Source organism: Vicia villosa, unplaced genomic scaffold (assembly GCF_029867415.1).
Source record: "Vicia villosa cultivar HV-30 ecotype Madison, WI unplaced genomic scaffold, Vvil1.0 ctg.002687F_1_1, whole genome shotgun sequence".
NCBI lineage: Eukaryota > Viridiplantae > Streptophyta > Magnoliopsida > Fabales > Fabaceae > Vicia > Vicia villosa.
In genome coordinates, this window is record NW_026706005.1 from 49,566 (window position 1) to 72,929 (window position 23,364).

Genomic DNA, 23,364 nt, shown 5'->3' on the forward strand with positions numbered 1-23,364 from the left:
GTATCAAATAAAAAAAGCTCAAAAAGTTTTTTGAATCTGAAACTAAGAGACTTGAAATAGAAAACTCTGAACTAAAAGAAAATGTTTTAAAATTAACTAATGATGTTGAAACATCTTCAAGTTCAGAAAAGTCTATTCCAAGCACTAAAAATATTCTGAAAGAATATGACTTGAGCTTCAGAAAGTTCTTATCTAGAGGTATAGGCAGAAGTCAGCTAGCCTCTATGATTTATGGTGTTAGTGGAAACAAGAGGATATGTATAGGCTTTGAGGGTGAAACCCCATATAAACTTGAACCTGTTGATGAAATGATCATTAACTACAAACCTTTGTATGAACAGTTCAAGTATGGTCATTCTCATGATATCAAACACACATCACACTCTAAGAGTTTCCATATCACACACACAAAGAAATATGCTCTTGCACATTCTGGAAAATCTTATGTAAAATCTCAGTTCAATCAGAACATGAGAAGGACTAACCCCAAAGGACCCAAAAGAATGTGGGTACCTAAGGAAAAGATAATTCCTGTTGCAGATCTTCTTCACAGTGCAAACGACAAACATGTCATGGTACCTGGACTCTGGGTGCTCACGTCACATGACGAGAAGAAGGTCTATGTTCCAAAGTCTGGAACTTAAATCTGATGGAGAAGTAAAGTTTGGAGGGAATCAGAAGGGCAAAATCATAAGCTCAGGAACCATATTCATTGGTAATTCTCCCTCTATATCTAATGTTCTTTTAGTAGATGGTTATGACATAATCTTTAATCAAAAGTATTGTAAAGCTATTAGTCAGAAGGATGGCTCAATCCTATTTACAGGCAAGAGAAAGAACAACATTTATGAGATTGATCTTTCAGATCTTAAGAACCAACAGGTTACTTGTCTTCTGTCTGTTAACGAAGAGCAGTGAGTCTGGAATAGAAGATTGGGTCATGCTAGTTTGAGAAAGATCTCTCAGACTAACAAACTCAATCTGGTCAGAGGACTCCCTAATCTGAAATATAAATATGATGCTCTTTGAGAAGCATGTCAGAAAGGGAAGTTTTCAAAACCTGCGTTTAAATCTAAAAATGTTGTCTCTTCCTCTAGGCCTTTAGAACTTCTGCACATTGATCTTTTTGGCCCAGTCAAAACAGCATCAATCAGAGGCAAGAAATATGGATTGGTCATTGTAGACGACTATAGCAGATGACCTTGGGTAAAGTTCTTAAAACACAACGATGATTCACATTCTGTGTTCTTTGACTTCTGTAATCAGATTCAATCTGAAAAGGAATGTAAAATCATAAAAGTCAGAAGTGATCATGGCGGTGAACTTGAGAACAGATTCTTTGAAATTTATTTCAAAGAAAATGGTATTGCCCATGATTTCTCTTGTCCTAGAACTCCACAACAAAATGGAGTTGTAGAATGAAAGAATAGGACTCTATAAGAAATGGCCAGAACCATGATCAATGAGACTAATATGGCTAAGCATTTCTGGGCAGAAGCAATTAACACAGCTTGTTATATTCAGAATAGAATCTCCATAAGACCTATTCTAAATAAGACTCCTTATGAATTATGGAGGAACAGAAAGCCCAAAATTTCATATTTCCATCCATTTGGATGTGTATGTTATATTCTAAATACTAAAGATCAATTGAACAAGTTTGATTCCAAAGCTCAGAAGTGTTTCCTTCTTGGATATTCTGAACGCTCTAAGGGCTACAGAGTATACAATACTAAAACTATGGTAGTAGAGGAATCAATCAATATCAGATTTGATGATAAGCTTGGCATTGAAAAGCCAAAGCAGTTTGAGAATTTTGCAGATATAGATATCTCTAACTCAGATCATGAAGAACCCAAGGGAAAGGATGTATCAAAAGATCAAGTTGCGGCGTCTTTACAGAATCTCAGAATGTCTGAAGAGCCAACACTCAGAAGATCCTCTATACTCAACTCTGCTCATCCAGAAGATGTTATTATTGGAAAGAAAGATGATCCCATCAGAATAAGAGCATTCCTCAAGAACAATGTTGAATGTCAATTTGGTTTAGTGTCTTTGATTGAGCCAACTTCTGTTTATCAAGCTCTGGAAGATGTTGACTGGATAATTGCTATGCAAGAAGAGTTAAATCAGTTTACAAGGAATGATGTTTGGGATTTAGTTCCAAGACCTAAAAGATTCAATATCATTGGAACAAAATGGGTTTTCAGAAACAAGCTGAGTGAGAAAGGTGAAGTCATCAGAAACAAAGCCAGACTGGTTACTCAAGGATATCATCAGTGGCCAGGTCAGAATCTATTAGATTGTTAATTTCTTTTGCCACTCAGAATATCATCACTCTGTATCAGATGGATGTTAAGAGTGCCATTTTAAATGGTTATAAATATGAAGAAGTTTATGTCCACCAACCTCCTGGTTTTGAAGACTCTAAGTCTCCAGAACATGTTTTTAAACTTAAGAAATCATTATACGGTTTGAAGCAAGCTCCCAGAGCTTGGTATGAAAGATTAAGTTCTTTCCTTCTGGATAATGGTTTCACAAGAGGAAAAGTAGACACAACTCTCTTTTGTAAAACCTATAAAAAGGATATGCTTATTTGTCAAATTTATGTTGATGATATTATTTTTGGAAGATCTAATGCTACACTTGGAAAGGAGTTTGCTAGGTCTATGCAGGCAGAATTTGAGATGAGCATGATGGGAGAACTCAAATATTTCCTAGGCATTCAGATCAATCAAACTTCTGAAGGAACCTATGTTCATCAGACTAAGTATGTCAAAGAACTTCTGAAGAAGTTCAAGCTATCTGAAAGCAAAGAAGAAAAAAATCCAATGCATCCAACTTGCGTATTAGGTAAGGATGAGGTAAGCAAGAATGTAAATTAGAAGATCTAAAGAGGTATGATAGGGTCTCTTCTCTATCTGACTGCTTCTAGACCTGATATTTTATTAAGTGTATGCTTGTGTGCTAGATTCCAATTAGATCCTAGAGAATCTCACTTAACTGTTGTTAAGAGAATTCCTAGGTATCTGAAAGGTACTACTAATGTTGGTTTAGTCTACAGAAGATCTGAAGAATACAACTTAGTAGGATATTGTGATGCTGATTACGCTGGAGATAGAGTTGAAAGGAAAAGTACTTTTGGAAGCTGTCAGTTTCTGGGAAGTAACCTGGTCTCCTGGTACAACAAGAAGCAAGCAATAATTGCACTATCTACTACAGAAGCAGAACACGTAGCTGCTGCTGGATGTAGTACACATATGCTCTGGATGAAAAGTCAGCTAGAAGACTATTAGATATATGAGAGTAACATTCCTATATTCTGTGATGATACTTCTGCTATTTGTTTATCTACGAATCCTATTTTACATTCTAAAGCTAAACATATAGATATTAAACATCACTTTATTAGGGACTATGTTCAGAAGGGTGTTCTTTGTTTAAACTTTGTCGATACAGAACATCAATAGGCTGATATCTTTACAAAACCCCATGCTGAAGATAGGTTTAAGTTCATTCTGAAGAACATCAGTATGGATTTATGCCCAGAATGAAGGTGTTGAGATGATCTGTTATATGGATTAGTTTGAAAATGATTCATTTATTTTCTTATCAGATGTTATAGTTATGTATGTTCATATAGATATTCTGAAACAGTTATTACTAACATTTCATGTGTCTAAGTATGATACAGAACTTCTGTTAAAGTAAAACAACTGTCACCAGCTATTCCAGATGATGACCACGTGTTCATTCTGAAGGGACAAGCATACGTGCAGTTGATGAGATGCCGCCCTAGGTAACTGTGCAAATCTTTTCAAATCTCACGTTATCTCCACAAACGTCTCTCAACATTAAATGTGATTGATTCATTTTCTTTAACCGCTTGTATTCAGAATCTCATTGCATTCTTTTTCAAATCCGTGTCTATATAAACCCATGTCATATTCATTTTCTCTCTTTTCACTCCTTTATCATCATTCGTTTTATGCATTTCTGTCTCCTCTTTTTCCTCCATAAAAACCCTAAATCTAAGAAACCCAGAAATCTCAAGTTTCCTTCAATGGCTTCTTCATCAAATCTCAAAAATGCTTCATCTTCTCAACAAGAACAACATCAACAACAACAAGATCAATAACAACAACAGCAACAACAAATTGTCTTCACTCCATTGAAGACCTATTTTATTCCATACGCAGATTTGGAAGTTCTTTGTGAACTTATGGTTGATTTTGAAAATCTTCAAGCACACCAGTTCAACATCAAGACGAACATGTTAGTTCAAGGATGGGCAAACTACTTTGATTGTCTCATTGGACCAGTTTATCCTGTTTTGGTTAAGGAATTTTGGACTCATGCTACCCTAACCCCAAATGCTATTATCTCCTTCGTGTTAGGGCAAGAGATTGTAATTACTGAAAATCTTATAAGGAAGTTGTTGAATCTCCGAGGTTTGAGTTAAGTAAGTGGCGCTATTTATGGAAGAACTAAACCTCCAAAACCTTCTGTTGATGCACGCAGAGTTTCATGGTAAGAAAAGCGTTGGAAAGCTTTTTGTGAAGATGTGCAAGCAGAGTTTCTACTCCTAGTCCTGCTGGACTGACTCTGATTTCTTTCACGGGGTCTTTGCCTAGATGGCTGAACTAGATCTTGAACAGGTGTCAAGATTGGTTCGTCTTCTCGAACGGTAGCCTGGTTATTCCTTCGTCTAGTAGACGTTTGAGGGGGTCCAAAGAAATCTGCTATACGTCCCATTTGTGAAGATATCTTTTGGTATGTTTCTACATTATCCTGGTTAGTCCTGGCAATGTTTGTTATTAAGGGAGAAAAAATTGAACCCATTTCTCGAGCAAGGACACCCACCATATCGTGATTGCTTACATCCATCTCATGCCTAAATGCTGCTTGATTATTTGTAGTTAAGGTAGGCATTTGGCCTGAGGGGCCTGGGTTTTGTACACTTCGACCCACTGAACCAGCGTTAGGCGAAAATGTCGCCGTAACAGGTTGAGTGTAGGTAGGTCCTGTGTAACACCCTTCTAAACCCCACGGAAATTAATAAAACAATTTTCAGAGTAAAACATGAAAACAAGGGTGCCACAATTCAATTTAAAACAAATTATCACAAATTCATTGTCATGCTTTCACTAAGGAACAATCTGTCATAATACACAAACATCTCATGTTTACACAGCGGAGAATTCATCGTACGGATAAGCATAACATCATCTATGCAATATCCCACATAATCTAATACAACAACATGATAGAGTATCAACATAAAACTCTAATCTAACGTTCCCCCAGTGTTACAATATCAGAGCATGACACCGACGCTATACTAAACAAACTGACTCATGAGCTAATCCTCACCGAGCCAAAAGCCGCTACTCGCCAATCTGAAATCATCAAAGTAAGGGTGAGTCTCATTCACAATTAACAAATGTTATCGAATCATAAACAATAACACGTCATAGTCACATCATTCATCCAATTTCATTATATTCAGATTGTCAGGAAGTACTCATCAACACACAACAACAAATAGAATACATTACCAAGAGACAACACCACAATTCATCCAAACAAATCATAACCATTACAATCATCACATATTATAACATTGGACAATCTTCCATTCATGTTATAATAACACAAGTAGCCTAATGCAAATGCAACTATATGCATGTGGTACCAAAATCTGGGATAACCCAACTCACCGATCCACCATCGTCAAGGATACGGCAACACCCACTCACTAATTCCACACAATGGGAATTAGCTACCACTGATCCACCATCGTCAAGGATCAGCCACATAATGATTATGAATGCATGTATCAACCATAACATGCTCATCACCCACATAAATCAACCAAATGTCATAATCATCAACCACCACAATAATCAATAGCCACACACACAGTTATGCTATTTCTCAACCATAATAAAATACATATTTTACATCAACAATATATGTATAACAAACACCAATTACAACCACAACTTCATAACAGGTAAATCATTCATCATACAGTGCAACAACAATAACACCCATTTGCACAATTAACAGAAGCAACCACATTATCACAACATACATCATTGCACATATCCAATTATGCACACCACAACCATTGCATCTCATCAACTATGCAAAACCAAGATAAACCACATTTTAAGAAAATGATACTTTTTAAAATAAAATCAAGTTATTATTGTTTTACTCATTTCATGTGATAGAGCATTCAATTTAAGGAACAACGTCCCAAACGGCGTCTAAAACGGACTTACGGTTTGAAAGTTACACATCTTTACATTTTTCAAAGAAAACAATTATCGCTACAGCACGCGGCGCCACCCACAGTCCGCGGCGCGTAACGAATAGAAAACACGCCTTCGCGGCGCAAACACAGGTTCGCGGCGCGGAACGAGAAAATTACTCCGCCTTCGCGGCGCGCACCCACCTTCGCGGCGCGAACTGGCAAAACCAGAGATCTCACATCGATTGACAGCATTACGGGATTTACTCCAAAATCCCCAAAACCAAACCAAGTTATGTCATGAACCTCAAATACCACCATATCAGCCACATACATGTTATAACACAAATATAACACACAAAGAGGATCATTCAATCATCATAACAGCCATATAATCATACAATTCATCACGTCAAACAATTCCCATCAAAATCATCCCAAAACCCCAACCTAACATATAACCAATCGACACAAACAATGCATCTAAATCAGTCCCATCATCTATAATACGATAAAAGATATTAACCGGAAGAGTCCCCCCTTACCTTAGCCAATGATCTTGATTAGCCCTCTTCCTCTTCTGTTCCTCTTTCACGTATCAGCACTTCTACTCTTCTGCTCTTCTTTCACATCTATTTTCCTTTTTTCCTCAATTCCTTATTTTTATGAAAAATAGATTTTAATTAGTAAAGGGCTTTACTAACATAGCACCCCCCTCTTTACTAACACCACACTTGGCCCAATAGCCCATCTCATAATTCTTTCCAATAATTCCACCAAAATACCGAATAATTCCAAATAGTAATTTAATTTCCAATTAAATTAAATTTAGAAAATATGGGGTGTTACAACTCTCCCCCACTAAAAGAGTTTTCGTCCTCGAAAACATACCTCAAGTAACCAGCTCGTATAAGAGTCCTTCACCTGACTCTCCAGCTCCCAATTAACAGTACCATCAGTCCATCCTCAAAATCCATCTGACATAACCAACAGGAAGCATGTTTCACACATTCAAATCTCAGTTCTTATGTCACCTTTGACTATCCGAAGTATACCACCCGCTATATCTCCAAAAAGATTAGCACAACAGAACATAGGTACAACCTATACAATACGCTCAACAAACGAGTAATACAATTACACAATCCATAGTATGATCACACTGATCAACACTGCAGTAATGCATTCCATCTACCAAACATACCAACCTTAGATACACTTTTCCATCTAAGTGATAATGTAATACTTACCTTTTTCATCGACCACTTCCTTCAAGAAACTCAATACTCGTATTCTTATACCATTGAATTCCAATTATCTGACTCCTCTTAAGTCACACCAGTAATTATCCAACACGTTACATTCCACTTTCTCCGCACCACTCTGATTACTCATCACAATTATCTATACCAAATAGATTTCTGAGTTTTACCCGATTCCGACTCTCTTTACTCATTCGTTTCAAGAATCATTCTTCATCATTCATGGTACTAGTCCACCACTCATCAATACTTACTCGCACTCAAAACCAAATTCCTGATTTACTTCATCTATTAAACATTCCAACCATCGGAATGAGTGCACACACAAGTAATTATAATCACGCTCGTCATCCTCAATACACCATTTCTTACAAAATAACTCAAACTGAATCTCACTCTCTTTTAAGAATTAAATCAGCTTCGTCCTTCATAGAGTATAATTCCTTATTATATCTGGAATCCACAATATCACCGTAACAACGAAACAAAATTATTATAATATCATATAGTATCAACTCATCATCTTAACTTCGCCGAATACATACTCGTTAATTACGCACAACCATAATAACATATTCATCATCTCGGCAATTATTCAAAGGAGTTATAATTCTCCGACACGACATCCTTACATCCACTGAATTCTAAATCCAACATATAGATCAATACATATTCTCTATGTAGGCTTCCGACATATTAATTCCCTACTTCCCGCGAGTAGTACTCATAACACTACTCCACATCACACTTTCGCTGCGCGACTCTGATTACCCATCTTAAGTCATCATCCACCATGTCGCACTCTTTCATATTCACCTCTTCATAAGTTCACACAACATAGTGAGTGATTATCCTCACGGCTTAATATCCATCACAACTTATACCATTAAGGTAACAAAACAAGTTCATCCCATCTATATGATTTCTGTCTACTACCAACAAGAGATTTAGGGTGATCAAGTCCTAAATTTGTCAATATTAGTTGAAAATCATATTTAAGCATAAACCGTCGTTACTACATAATAGTGTCCCTTTCCGAGTTTGCACCCAAACTCATTAACATCGTCGTAGTTCAATAATCCACTACGATGCCCTTCTAGAATATCTTTCTGAAGCTCAAAACATCAGGAACACAAATCCAATCACTCAACCTCATTACATCGTTTTCGTCGATTCTGAATTCACCGCCTTTACTTTGGTAATTCAAAGTCAACCTATCGATCAACTCAACATCATCTTTCTGACCTTCTCTAATCTCGTTAAGAATACCACTAGTCATCTTCTAGCATACTCAATCTAACACTATTAGGATCACCTTCACATACCAACTCAAGTCTCTAAATTGTCCAATTAAATCCAACTCATTCATCCTTAGCACCGACATATTTAAAGACTTCTTACGCAACACAATAGCACAACATTTATGACTCGTGGTTTTAATCCAAATTCTATTACATCCCTCACGTCCAATTATCATCCCACTCGGAATCTCAACAAAGTCTCCCTCACGTCAACAATGTTAGAAATTCTCTACAATCCTTCTTTTATACTTATCGTTACCTTGCCATCACAAATACGATTTCAATAGTTCTAAAGTTTATTCCATCCTTACTATTAATTCACTTCTCCCTAAAATCCATCGGCCCTCAAACCATCTTTATTACCGAACAGCTCATCAACTTAATCATCAACATCACGTCTTACTCAACTTCGTTCCGAATAATCACGGTAGTAGGCATTCTTATTCAATAAGTTTCACACTTCCATAACCGACTTCAGAACCTCTCCTCATAGGGTCACTCTACTGTATTTATAACTCTTCCATAACTTAGAACACAATCCCTCCTCCTCGTAGGTTCAAACGGCACATTAATCCGACACTCTATATGATATATCCAAAACTTCTCAATTGGTAAATTCAATTCTTAAAATTACTCCTCAACAAACCTGCTAATTGTTCCTTCGATCCCTTCAACACTGACACTGACATCCCGTGCAGTACCAATAAATAAGTCCAGTTATAGGAACAAGAGTAACCGTAACTCCGCCTCTTACCAACGCCATCCTGTCACAATTAATTATCTTACAGCTGTTGCGACCATTTTTATAACAAAGTTCACCTCGTTAGCTTTCCGACGCTTCAAACGGAACTCAAATCGGATGTCCAGAACTCCAGTTATGAATTTTCGAAGTTCCGCAACTATTCAGCAATTTTCCTGCGTTTTGCTTACGAAAATCTCTCTCCAAAACTCATTCTCTTCAACTCTATCACATTCCAAACAGCCCCTTATCATATCTCCTCACTTCCAAGCATTCTTACGACTTGAGCAACACATCCCATTGCTGAAGTGCGATTCCTGAAACATTACAACATCAATCCTCTTTGCAACTTGCAGCTGAACCTCTTCTGAGTCGTAAGGCTACTCAACTGACAATTTCGCAGCGCACCAGCAGAGCTGACACATTGCAACTCTCCAATCTCCTTCTCTTACAATAACTGTCAATTACCTCTAATCACTTTCCTTCAAGATGTTCCAACTCAATTCCCAGTGAAGTCTTAATTCCAAGTCACCTTCAACTCGGGAAACAACAAACTCCGACAACGCTCGCACTGTTTCCAACAACAGCTTACTGAATCAATATTCTTCAACTGAAACATAACCGAGAAGCGAAGCTTCTCCCCCACTTGTTTCAATCCAACACCTGCAATAAACAACCAAGTACCGACAGTGATTCACTCACATGTCGCGTACCAAGGAATAAAATGCCGACAATATACAACTGTCGCGCAACTCAACTGACTCAACAATTGGCCGGACGGACCGACCTGCTCTGATACCACTATTGTAACACCCTTCTAAACCCCACGGAAATTAATAAAACAATTTTCAGAGTAAAACATGAAAACAAGGGTGCCACAATTCAATTTAAAACAAATTATCACAAATTCATTGTCATGCTTTCACTAAGGAACAATCTGTCATAATACACAAACATCTCATGTTTACACAGCGGAGAATTCATCGTACGGATAAGCATAACATCATCTATGCAATATCCCACATAATCTAATACAACAACATGATAGAGTATCAACATAAAACTCTAATCTAACGTTCCCCCAGTGTTACAATATCAGAGCATGACACCGACGCTATACTAAACAAACTGACTCATGAGCTAATCCTCACCGAGCCAAAAGCCGCTACTCGCCAATCTGAAATCATCAAAGTAAGGGTGAGTCTCATTCACAATTAACAAATGTTATCGAATCATAAACAATAACACGTCATAGTCACATCATTCATCCAATTTCATTATATTCAGATTGTCAGGAAGTACTCATCAACACACAACAACAAATAGAATACATTACCAAGAGACAACACCACAATTCATCCAAACAAATCATAACCATTACAATCATCACATATTATAACATTGGACAATCTTCCATTCATGTTATAATAACACAAGTAGCCTAATGCAAATGCAACTATATGCATGTGGTACCAAAATCTGGGATAACCCAACTCACCGATCCACCATCGTCAAGGATACGGCAACACCCACTCACTAATTCCACACAATGGGAATTAGCTACCACTGATCCACCATCGTCAAGGATCAGCCACATAATGATTATGAATGCATGTATCAACCATAACATGCTCATCACCCACATAAATCAACCAAATGTCATAATCATCAACCACCACAATAATCAATAGCCACACACACAGTTATGCTATTTCTCAACCATAATAAAATACATATTTTACATCAACAATATATGTATAACAAACACCAATTACAACCACAACTTCATAACAGGTAAATCATTCATCATACAGTGCAACAACAATAACACCCATTTGCACAATTAACAGAAGCAACCACATTATCACAACATACATCATTGCACATATCCAATTATGCACACCACAACCATTGCATCTCATCAACTATGCAAAACCAAGATAAACCACATTTTAAGAAAATGATACTTTTTAAAATAAAATCAAGTTATTATTGTTTTACTCATTTCATGTGATAGAGCATTCAATTTAAGGAACAACGTCCCAAACGGCGTCTAAAACGGACTTACGGTTTGAAAGTTACACATCTTTACATTTTTCAAAGAAAACAATTATCGCTACAGCACGCGGCGCCACCCACAGTCCGCGGCGCGTAACGAATAGAAAACACGCCTTCGCGGCGCAAACACAGGTTCGCGGCGCGGAACGAGAAAATTACTCCGCCTTCGCGGCGCGCACCCACCTTCGCGGCGCGAACTGGCAAAACCAGAGATCTCACATCGATTGACAGCATTACGGGATTTACTCCAAAATCCCCAAAACCAAACCAAGTTATGTCATGAACCTCAAATACCACCATATCAGCCACATACATGTTATAACACAAATATAACACACAAAGAGGATCATTCAATCATCATAACAGCCATATAATCATACAATTCATCACGTCAAACAATTCCCATCAAAATCATCCCAAAACCCCAACCTAACATATAACCAATCGACACAAACAATGCATCTAAATCAGTCCCATCATCTATAATACGATAAAAGATATTAACCGGAAGAGTCCCCCCTTACCTTAGCCAATGATCTTGATTAGCCCTCTTCCTCTTCTGTTCCTCTTTCACGTATCAGCACTTCTACTCTTCTGCTCTTCTTTCACATCTATTTTCCTTTTTTCCTCAATTCCTTATTTTTATGAAAAATAGATTTTAATTAGTAAAGGGCTTTACTAACATAGCACCCCCCTCTTTACTAACACCACACTTGGCCCAATAGCCCATCTCATAATTCTTTCCAATAATTCCACCAAAATACCGAATAATTCCAAATAGTAATTTAATTTCCAATTAAATTAAATTTAGAAAATATGGGGTGTTACATCCTGCACCTTGTAATCCTGTCATATACGATGGTGCCATTTCATAAGGGTTCCAAGGTCTCTAACCCTCGAATGTTGTTGGTGGCCTCGGTGTATGTAGTTGACTTGCAGAATTTGTCGAAAAATGTGGGATTTCTATTGCGCCTGTAAAAGGAGGTATAGTAGTCGAATTAGATACTGGCATTGTCCCTATTGGCACCGACGTATTTTCGGGCATGGCCTGGGAACTTCTTACGGCCGCAGACCCTGACGAAGTGGGTATCTTCTGTGCTTCTGGCATAGAAGTTGAAATATTTGTAGTACTTGCTGCTACTGTTTCTGACCCTTGTGGGGATCTTGATTTCCCCTTCCACTGGTCGAATTGACCATTTTCTTGTTGTACCTTCATCTAGGAATCGGTTGCGCACTGTTGGTTAATTTACCACTCCTAAGGTTCATACAAGGTCTTGATATATTCTAAACAAAAACAAACAACAAATTAATGACAAACTTTTTGACACGGTCCCACTGGGCGTGCCAATTTGTTTACGGTGATTTCTAGTAAACAACCGCTAGTCCTCCAAATTATAAATATACTTTGGCTACTCGCAAAATCGACTAGATTGATCCTAGGACATAGTTAAAGAGTTGCCTTTCAAGATAATTTGGTTCATATTCTCTTGGTCTTTCGTTTCGCTTCGGAAACTTGGTTGTGGTATAAACATATAAATAACTTGCGAAATAAACTAACGAAGTACACAACTAAAAGTAAACTTGTTATAAATGTAAATAAAACTTTGACGAAGATGTAAAAGAATGTAAGTTTCAAGAATGTAAAGTGCAAGAATGTAACAACTTAACGAAAGAAGTAAAGACACTTGAATCAAAAGAAAGACTAGGCGAAAAAGTAAAGGAAATTGAAAGACATTTCGATTCTGTAATAGAAATACAAACATATTTAAAGTGTTGGTGTCATACGTACATTTCTCAGCGAACTCTTTCTCTTAACACTTGACACTTGAGTGATTTGTGAGTGATTTGTACAAAATGAACACCCTGGATCCTGACACTAAGAACCTTATTTATACTAATTCGACCCTAACGGTCCTATGCTAACGAAATACCATGTTGCCCACATGCATGCGTTTCGAATCCTTGGGGTGCCATCTGTCCTCGTTAGTTTAATCAGACTATTTGAAATTCAAAACCTCCTGCCTGAATCCTATTTCTTACGTGGCAACGTGCTCTTTGTGAGAATGCAGTGAAATACTTCAAGTTTCAGTACTCTTGTATTTCAAAAAACCATTTAAGTCTTGAAGACAGCCTATCTCGATTCAGCTTCGATTTTAGGAATCTTCATCATGAATAACATCCTTGGAAATGGCCATCAAAATCCATTTTCTTTTCGAACCTTACGTCTTCGAAAAAGCATATTTACCGATCGAAATCTCTAGCTAACAATAACCGTAAAAACAAACCATCTTCTGACCCCGTTGTCGTAGTATTAGACTCATACAATGAAGTTGAATCCTCTCGTCAACCATCCTCTTCAGAAACATTGTTTGTTTTTGAGAGAGAATCTCAACCATATGCTTTCTCTCACCCTGAAAAACCAATCTCTTCTCTCAATCTAAAATCTCCAATCTCACCTCCCAGAACCAAACCTCCAAAACCTTCTGTTAATGCACGTTTTGATTTGTTAAATAACAAGGTTAGGACATGTTTAGAAGTTATGAAGGTGGCTCATGATTCCAAGCTGGATCATGTAGCTGCTGGGAAGCTCTGGAGAGCTTTTGGTGAAGAGATGCAGGATGACTTTCTGGATGTTCAGAAAGACTGCTTAGCTGCTGCTCCTGGTCCTTCTGGATTCTTTTTGGAGTAGGATGATGGAAAGTACTACCATCCCATCACCAACTGGAAGCCTCTGGAAGAGAAGCAGTTTGTTGATGAATTGGAAGAAGAAAATCCTCTAGCAATTGTTGTGTGGAAGCCACATCCATACAAGGTTCTGACTGGAGATTTTCATATGCTGTTCAACTCGTTCAGGGAGAACCCTCTGGAAAAGGCCCCTAACATGGTTTACCCAGAATTTGAGTATCCTCTAGAACCTGAGATTCCTGTGTTCAAAGAGTCTTCTGCTGAAGAAATTCCTGCTGCGGAAAATATGGAAGATGCTACAATGGTTGAAGCTGATGCTGCTCATCCTGTTCTAGAAGATAGCTCTATTGCTACTTCTGCTGGTCCTTCTGTTCTGCTGAACACTCTGAAGGAACTCCAACAGAATCAAGCAACCTTGGCTAGTCGTCTGGATAAGCAAGATGACACCAACGTAGAATTCAGAACTTGGATGAAGAACCAAGCAGAAACCTCAAAGAAGCAAGCTGAAGACACTTTTGAGATTAAGAACCTTTTAGCCGTCTTAGCCTCTAAGTTTAGCCAGTCGTAGTCTATTTTGTGTCTTAGTTGGTTTTTCTTTGTTTTTGCATCTGTTTGCTTGCATCTGCTTTTGTATTATCTTCTTTTGATTAATCAATGAAATATCTTTTTCTTTCTTCACTCTGTGTGTCTTTCATCTTAATCTTTTATGCTTTTTGATGTTATGACAAAAGGGGGGAGAAATGTGATAATTGAATTGATTTATAATGTCAGTTGTTGGGCTTAAGTCTCAACATTCCTAACCATTATTTGCTAGTTTTCTGTCATTGATAGTTTTTGCAGGAATGTGATATTCTGGACAAGCTCAATATGAGAAGAAAATACATGGGGAAAAGCAATTCTAAAGCTCTTAAAGATTTGAAGCAAGCTTAGTGCTCTGAAGCTTCAAGTCCAGAAGCAAGAAATGTCGTGATCAAACCCAGAAGCTCAGATATAAGAAGTCTCAAGTTCTGATGGATCAGATACATAGAAGACTAAAGACATAGAGCTCTGATACAAGTGATCACAAAGAGAAATTCAAAGCTCTGAAGCTGTCCAATGGAAGCTCTGAAGAGAAGCTCTGAATGTTCTGAAGTTCTAAGTTCAACGTGAAAGTCTCAACTGAAATGGAAAAATACTCAAGGAAGTCTTTTATTTATAAATTCTTCTAGTATTAATTTCAGGGGGAGATTGTTAATCTCAGGGGGAGACATATTCACACACTCTGATTATATGCTTATGCTATATCTGTGTAATTGTCTTTGTTCATCTTATATTCTGGATACAAATTCATATCAATTATATATGTTTTTGTCATTATCAAAAAGGGGGAGATTTTTAGAACAAGAAATGTTCTGATCAATCTTCTTTGTTTTGATGATAACATTAAGTATGAATTTTGTATAAGACAATGTGGTACTCTAATCCTTTAAGTTTTCCATTTCAGGAAATATATAAAGAGTATGCACAAATCAGCGTTCAGAAGCACTGACTCAGAAGGTTCTGGATGGCTTCATCAGAACATGCTCTAGAAAGACATCACAAGATGGTCATGCAGAATCGGAACATGAATTGGAAAGCATCAGAAGAATGGAAGTCAGAAGTACAAGCTCTGAAGCTCTGATGGTATCACGCTCAAATCTCTTCAAAGTCAGAAGACAGAATATGCTCTGCACCAAAGCTGATGACTCTGATATTCAAACGTTGTTATCTACAAGTCTAAGTCCAGAAGAAAGTACAAGATGAAAGGCTGAAACGTCAACTCTCTTACTGACAAAAGGAACGTTAGAAGCTACAGAAGGCAAAGTCAATAAAAGTAGCAAAAACAAGGCTCGAGGTAGTTAACAATAGTGTGAAACATTAAATGCAGCATTGTACTATTCACGCAAAGCATTAAATGCATCCCAACGATCATTTCCTCTAAAGCGCCTATAAATAGAAGTTCTAATCAGAAGCAGCATACAACACTTTCGCAAAACTTACAGAAACGCTGTCAAATTCAAAAGATAAAGAACTTCATCTTCAACCTCACAAACTTTGTAATATCTTAGTGAGTGTTAAGAATATAACTTAAGAGAAATATCACAGTTGTGATTAATGCTTTATTAGAAGCAATCTAAACTCTTGTAAACTTTATTTTACATTGATTGTAAAAGGATTCCTAGAGTGATCAAGTTGTGATCTGTAGACTATATAAGACTTAGAGGGTATCTAAGTGGAAAACCATTGTAATCAGTTGGATTAGTGGATTAAATCCTCAGTTGAGGTAAATCACCTTGTCAGGGGTGGACTGGAGTAGCTTGGTTAACAACGAACCAGGATAAAAATAATTGTGTTCATTGTTTTTATCTTCCAAGTTTTTGAGTTACACTTATTCAATCCCCCCCTTTATAAGTGTTTTTCACTCCTTCATAGACACTTGTTGGAACTGTGACATGTTTTGCAGTTTCCTCTTCAGACTCAGAGTCTTCATCAGACCAAGTGACAGACAGTTTTTCTTTTGTTCTTTGAGGTAGGTAGGACATTTAGCTCTAATGTGTCCATATCCTTCACATCCATGACACTGAACCCCTTTACTTTGATTAGGCTTCTCTTTAGCTTTGAATCTTATGCTAGGATCATAGGTCTTGCTGATGTCATTGGAAGTGTTCTTGACATTGGGTCTGGAGTTCTGATCAACCCTTTTAATGAACCTGTTGAATTGTTTTCCAAGCATGGCTATGGCTTCTGATAAATTTTCATCACTTCCACCATTGCTTTCTCTTGAATTATCTTCAGTGTTGGAAACAAAAGCTAGGCTTTTGTTCTTCTTTTCAACAGACTCACAAATACTCATCTCAAAGGTTTGTAGAGAACCAATGAGTTTGTCCAGCTTCATGTTTCTGATGTCCTGAGCTTGTTCTATAGCAGTCACCTTCATAGCAAATCTCTTAGGCAGTGATCTGAGGATCTTTCTTACCAGCTTTTCTTCAGACATTTTTTCTCCTAAGGCTCTTGAGTTATTTGCAATCTCAAGAACATTCATGTAGAACTCATGAATGGTCTCATCCTCTTTCATCTTGAGATTTTCAAAATTTGTGGTAAGCATTTAAAGTTTAGACATCTTCACCTTGGATGTGCCTTCGTGAGTTGTTTTAAGAATATCCCAAACTTCTTTAGCTAGATCACAATGCTGCACAAGTCTGAATATGTTCTTGTCAATTCCATTGAACAAGGCATTTAGTTCCTTGGAATTGCCCAAAGCTAGCTCTTCCTTAATTTTGCTCCATTGTTCTTCAGGAATTAGGACAGTGATTCCATCTTCCATTCCCTTCTCAAGATGTTTTCATCCGTTTTCCACAGCTCTCCAGGCCTTGCTGTCCACAGACTTTATGACAGCTACCATACGAGGTTTCCAGTAGTCATAGTTAGAGCCATCCAGAATGGGTAGTCTAATCCCAAACACTAACAATTCCTTCTCCATAGTACTAGAATTTAGTTGTCTCTAAATCTCACCCAGATGTAAACAGGCAGGGTGCCTGCTCTAATGCCAATTGAAAATTCTAGTAACTCACACGCGATGTCGTACTGGATGTTATGACATCCACAATCACACTAAATAAAGCGTTAAAACAGAAGTGCATAAAAACAGTAAAGAACACAACAAATTGTTCACCCAGTTTAGTATACAACAATAACTACTCTGGGGGCTACCATGCCAGGGAGGGAATCCAATATAAGCAGTATTAATTCAGAGTTAAACTCCCCCATTTACAACTCCTCACTTAAGAACTGCCAAATGTAATTCAATTCTAATCCTAGACCTAAGTATCTCCTCTCACTCTCCCTCAATCACATCAGTGATTACAAACAGACATTAATCAAATAAGAGAGAAGACACACTTCAAAAACACACCTTGATATTCTTAAAAGCTTCAATCAAGAGACACACACTCGTGCTTAAAAATAGTGACAAAGTACACAAACAACATATTCCAATACAATCATCAAAAGACAATTGTTTGGAGTACCAGAGACTAAAAACACAGACATAGAACTATGGTTCTTCATAATTAACAAATCTCTCTGCATTCCAAATTAGGATTATAGTCTTCTTATATGCAGCTCTTGGGCCTAGGGTTTTCTAAGAACCAAATTAGGGTTAACCAAGTTAACCTAATTTACACGTCATCAGGTTGTTACAGAATGTGCTGTTAACAAAATCTTCAAGGGGAAATATTCAGCATACAATAAAATGTTTCCTAAATTGTAGATTGAGAGAAATCAGGAAACATAATAATAAAACATAACAGCTCCTGCTGTCAGACATGGATGTCATGACATCGATCATGACATTCACTAACAAAACCTGTATTAGCTTAAACATATGCAGGCTACATAACACCATATAAAACATGTCATGACATTGGTCAAGACATTAAACACCCGGGTATGTTTTACCACAAATGCAGCCAACATGAAAACACCTACATGAAGAAATGTGTGCATGATGTATTACCCGGTGCTCTCACATCTTGCTTGATGTGAGACTTTTATTATCTTCTGTGTCATGTGCCTATGATATGTGAAATTGGGTAGTTCATATTTGGCTGTCCCTTTGAGGGGGAGTATTGGTTATGTATGACAGTGGGAGTAATGGACCTGTCTGATTGTACAAGCTCCAAATATCTGAATTTTGGAGGATCTTTGAAGAAGAAGACTATGTGTAACTGTTGTGTATCTTTGATATATTCTTATGTTTGCATTTTGATGTAAGGTTATGTAATACGGTGAACTGACTTTTTATTAATCGGAATGTCGCGGTAAGCAAGAGTCGCCACCGACTTTTATTTTATCCAAACAAATTCGGAAAGGCAAAAAGAAACAGAAAAAAACCTTTTTAAAGAAATCTAAGTTCGGGGGGTAATTTATGCAAAGGGAAGGTGTAAGGCACCCTTTGCATCCATGGTTTTCCATGGGCTCTTAATTGCTTTGCTTGCTCGTTTGTCTTTAGAAAAAGTAGATGAAAGAAAAAAGTGGACTTTAGCTCGTAAATGAGCGTAGCCAGTTTTTGAAGAATTGTGAGAAAGAATATGAAAATTGAGCATTGCAAGGCAATTAGGGGCAATTACCTTAAACTCAGATGATAGGTCTCTTTTTAGTCTTTCAGAATGAAAGGGTCAATCCTTGCCATAAGATGGCAGGAAGCCTTTCGTTTGGAGGTAGAAGGGTCATCGAAATATCCTTTGCCATAAGACTGTCCCTTGCCATAGGAGGGCAGGTAGTCTAAGGCAAGGATCAGAATAAGCCTTATTCGTAGGCAGCCAGAAGATACCTCAGCCTTTTTCCGTAGGCAACTTCCGAGGGTCGAGGTCATATTTGTGTATCGAAGGCAGCATCATTTAGGGTCGCATGACCTTTAGTTATCGAGGCGGCATGGCTGAGGTATCCTCATATTCGAGGGACATGGCTTATTCTGCAAAAACACAAAGGCAACAGGCAACAGGCAACAAGGCAACAAGGCAACAAGGCAACAAGGCAACAGAGAGGTTACCCCAAAAGAGTGTGTGTGTGCCACAATCACGTGGTTCAGTTGTAAATTTAGTGATTCTATGTTCACTTCAAAAGTTACACTCCCTAGGATTACTAACCACGCATTTAAATAATATAATCAAAACAGATATGGGGGAGGGAAATTGTAACCAGCGGATCCCTTAATAGGGTTTGACATAAGTAATAATAAAAGCCATAAAATAAAATAGGGTTTAGGGTTACCAACAACGTAGCTTTGGCATTTGACAAACCCTGAAAGGGAAAAAAAGAAGAGACATAAAACAGAGAGTGAGTGCATTATCGGTTCGAAGGCGAACTTTATTAACCATAAAAATAAAAATAATGAAATTACTAAATAAAATAATAATAAAAGACACTTAGCTTCGAATTTGATCTGATATGGTTGGCGGTCGGAGGTATCTTGATTAATCCATGCATGCACGCGCAAGCTATGAATATTCGAGCTCATGATGGTAGTACCTCGCAATAAACAAGAAAAATGGGCAGGTACGGATGCATGAACCAATACTATCGAAAAGAAATCTAACAATTAAATTATAAGAAGTGATTAAACATTTTTTTTTTTGAATTTTTATATGAGAAATAAAATAAAACTAATAAATCTAAGAATAAAATAACTTTTGAATTTTCAATAAATAAAAGGGAAAATTTAATTATTCTAAAGATAATTTTGTATTTATTATTTTAATAATTTTATAAACTAAAAAGATATAAATTAAAAAGCCTAAAAATCTATGTGAGATTGATATGTGGTAACTAATTTTATATAAGAAATTAAAAAGAGAAAAAACGTCACCAGCAACAACATGTGGGGCGGTGGATCAGATTCACATGAGTTGAATCTTCAAATTTTCTTTCCAACCAGTCACGTCACGACAAGTGGAACAGAAATTATATTAAACAAATAAATAAATCATAAAAGAAAAAGAACTTAGAAGAACACAGAAGCAAATCGTGCTTCTCTCCCCATCTTAAAAAAAAAAACCCAAACTCATCTTCTCCAATTGCTTCTCAAAATCAATCCAACAAAACTCTTTGCAAAATTGAAATTAAACTCCCAACCCAGCATATATGAATCAATCGGAATTCATGAAAAGGAAACATTCAAAGTAATGAAGAGTACCCATTGGTATTCGACGGCGTCGGAGGAGCTGCTCCGATAATCGATGGAGGCTAGCGGCTGTGGCCGGAGGAGCCGTGGTTGTCGGCGATTGGTCTGAGAGATTGATCGGCCGTTGTTGTTTTTCGGCGGAGCTATGCTGATTTTTGCATGGTGGAATCGTTGAAGGCTGCCGTCGAGACCATGGGCTTGGGCACGCGGTAATGATGGTGCATCGTGCAGAAGCAGATCCGTATTCGGTATCGTCGCAATCCCATCAATTTCTTCTATCCTTTTTTTACCTGAAAAAGCCACAAAATCTTATACAAGACGAATATCAATTTATATAGATTATTTCTACATATAAGAAAATGTCAGTTTGTATGAATTTTCTGGTCTTGAATATGCAGTAGCTGTGTTGTCGACAGAAACTTCGGTTGTGGTGCTGGTGATGGCTGAATCGGTGGATGCACAGTGTTGTTCGTCACTTCTCCTCCCCCTGCTATTGTCTTCGGTATGGTTATGATATGGTGTATTAGTGCCGACGTTTCCGATCGCGAAGTCTGTTATCCTTTCCATCCTGCCAAACAAACAACAACAAAGAAACTTGTATAAATGTTATATTATGATGTTAATTTTGTTGTGGTTTATTTTCAATCTCCTTCTGTTTTGATGTCGATCTCTGTGCAAGTTATTTGTTGTTGTTGAAACAAGCTGAATGTTCGCAGATATCGAAACGAGTTTGAGGCGGTCTCCGATCTTTGTTCCTTCTCTTTTCTGTAAAAAAAAACTCATATACCATTGTTAGTGAAAACTCATGTCTACTATTTTGTGTGAAGACTGGTCAATAGAATGAAAAAGAGTTGATAGGTGAACCGAAAATTAGGATTTGTGTCCCCTTTGTGTGTAGGTTCTGTATGTGGAAAAAGTGTAATAGGGTTAGTGGTAAAAGGGGTTTGTACGTGAATGAAGAGGTCCTCAATTAGGATTGTTGGTTAGTTTTTATAAGAGGTAATTAGGTTAAATAAAATTATGGACCAGAACTAATTAAAATGGCCAAAAGCCCAAAATTTTACTTGAAACCTAAGACTATATTTAACTAATTAAGAAAATATTAATTTAAAATATAAAAAGGGCAAAATCTTTTTTCAATCCTTTTTTTAATTTATGATTTTTTTTGTCTATTTTTTGAATAAAAGGTGAGTAATAATAAAAATTGGATATTTAAAAAGTGTTAAATTAAAAAGGATGAAAAACTTATTTTTTGTGGTTTTTTTTTTTTTATAAAATAAAATTAAAATTGCAGTTAGAAGCAAATAAAAACGTCAGTAGTGGGATTCGAATTCGTGGGCAAATTTTGGGGTATGACAGCTGCCCCTGTTCAATTATCTTAAACCTGAGGATGTAGAGTGGTTTGTGTGCCAGTCGGTATCTGAAGGTGGAAGATGATTGAACACAAGAATACCAAGAAATTTGCCCTATTTGAAGTAGGGACTTTTGTCGGAGATGGGCTTGTAGATGCCATCGGGTAGTTGTTGGAGTATGGATTGTTGCAAAATTTCTGCTTTTGTTGTTTTCTTTTTTTTGAATGTTGAGGAACCGTCAAAGGTATCGACTCAAATCTGTGTTGGGTTATTTAAGGAACCGTCAAAGGTATCGACTTAAATTTGAAGCATATTGTTGAGGCACCGTCAAAGGTATCGACTCAGATATGCAGACAGATTGTATAAGGAACCGTCAAAGGTGTCGACTTATATCTGAAATGTGTTGTTAAGGAACCGTCAAAGGTGTCGACTTAACTCTTGATGTGGGTTGTTAAGGAACCGTCAAAGGTATCGACTTAACTCTGAAGCATATCATTGAGGCACCGTCAAAGGTATCGACTCAGATATGTAGATAGATTGTATAAGGAACCGTCAAAGGTATCGACTTATATCTGAAATGTGTTGTTAAGGAACCGTCAAAGGTGTCGACTTAACTCTTGATGTATTAAGGAACCGTCAAAGGTGTCGACTTAATAATTGAGAATAGATTGTTAAGGAACCGTCAAAGGTGTCGACTTAACTCTTGCAGATAGAGATAGTAATATCCTGAAAAATAGAGGTTAGTTTTCTTATGTCATGATGCATGCGTTTATGTGATGAGTATCTCAAAATAAATGAGAAACTTCGTATGTTATGGATTTGTTATATAGTGATGTATGCGATGTATGAATATGTTTGTGTCATATGGTATGCAAATATGATTTAGTCGAGAAAATAAATCTCCAAGTCTTTGTAGTTTGGATTTCGTCTTGAAGATGCTCAGCTGGGGATTTATAATTTCTGCTTGGGGATGATTAGTAACTTGATGTTCCCTGATTGGGGATAAAG

General features: G+C 37.2%; 1 long non-coding RNA gene across 1 annotated transcript; it reads left to right on the forward strand.

Moving 5' to 3' along the window:
- Window positions 1–20,831: 20,831 nt before the first annotated feature.
- LOC131639559 (uncharacterized) lies at window positions 20,832–21,874 on the forward strand. Its single transcript, XR_009294987.1, has 2 exons — window positions 20,832–21,252; window positions 21,403–21,874. It is a non-coding gene; the product is annotated as an uncharacterized LOC131639559 (long non-coding RNA).
- The last annotated feature ends 1,490 nt before the right edge of the window (window positions 21,875–23,364 follow it).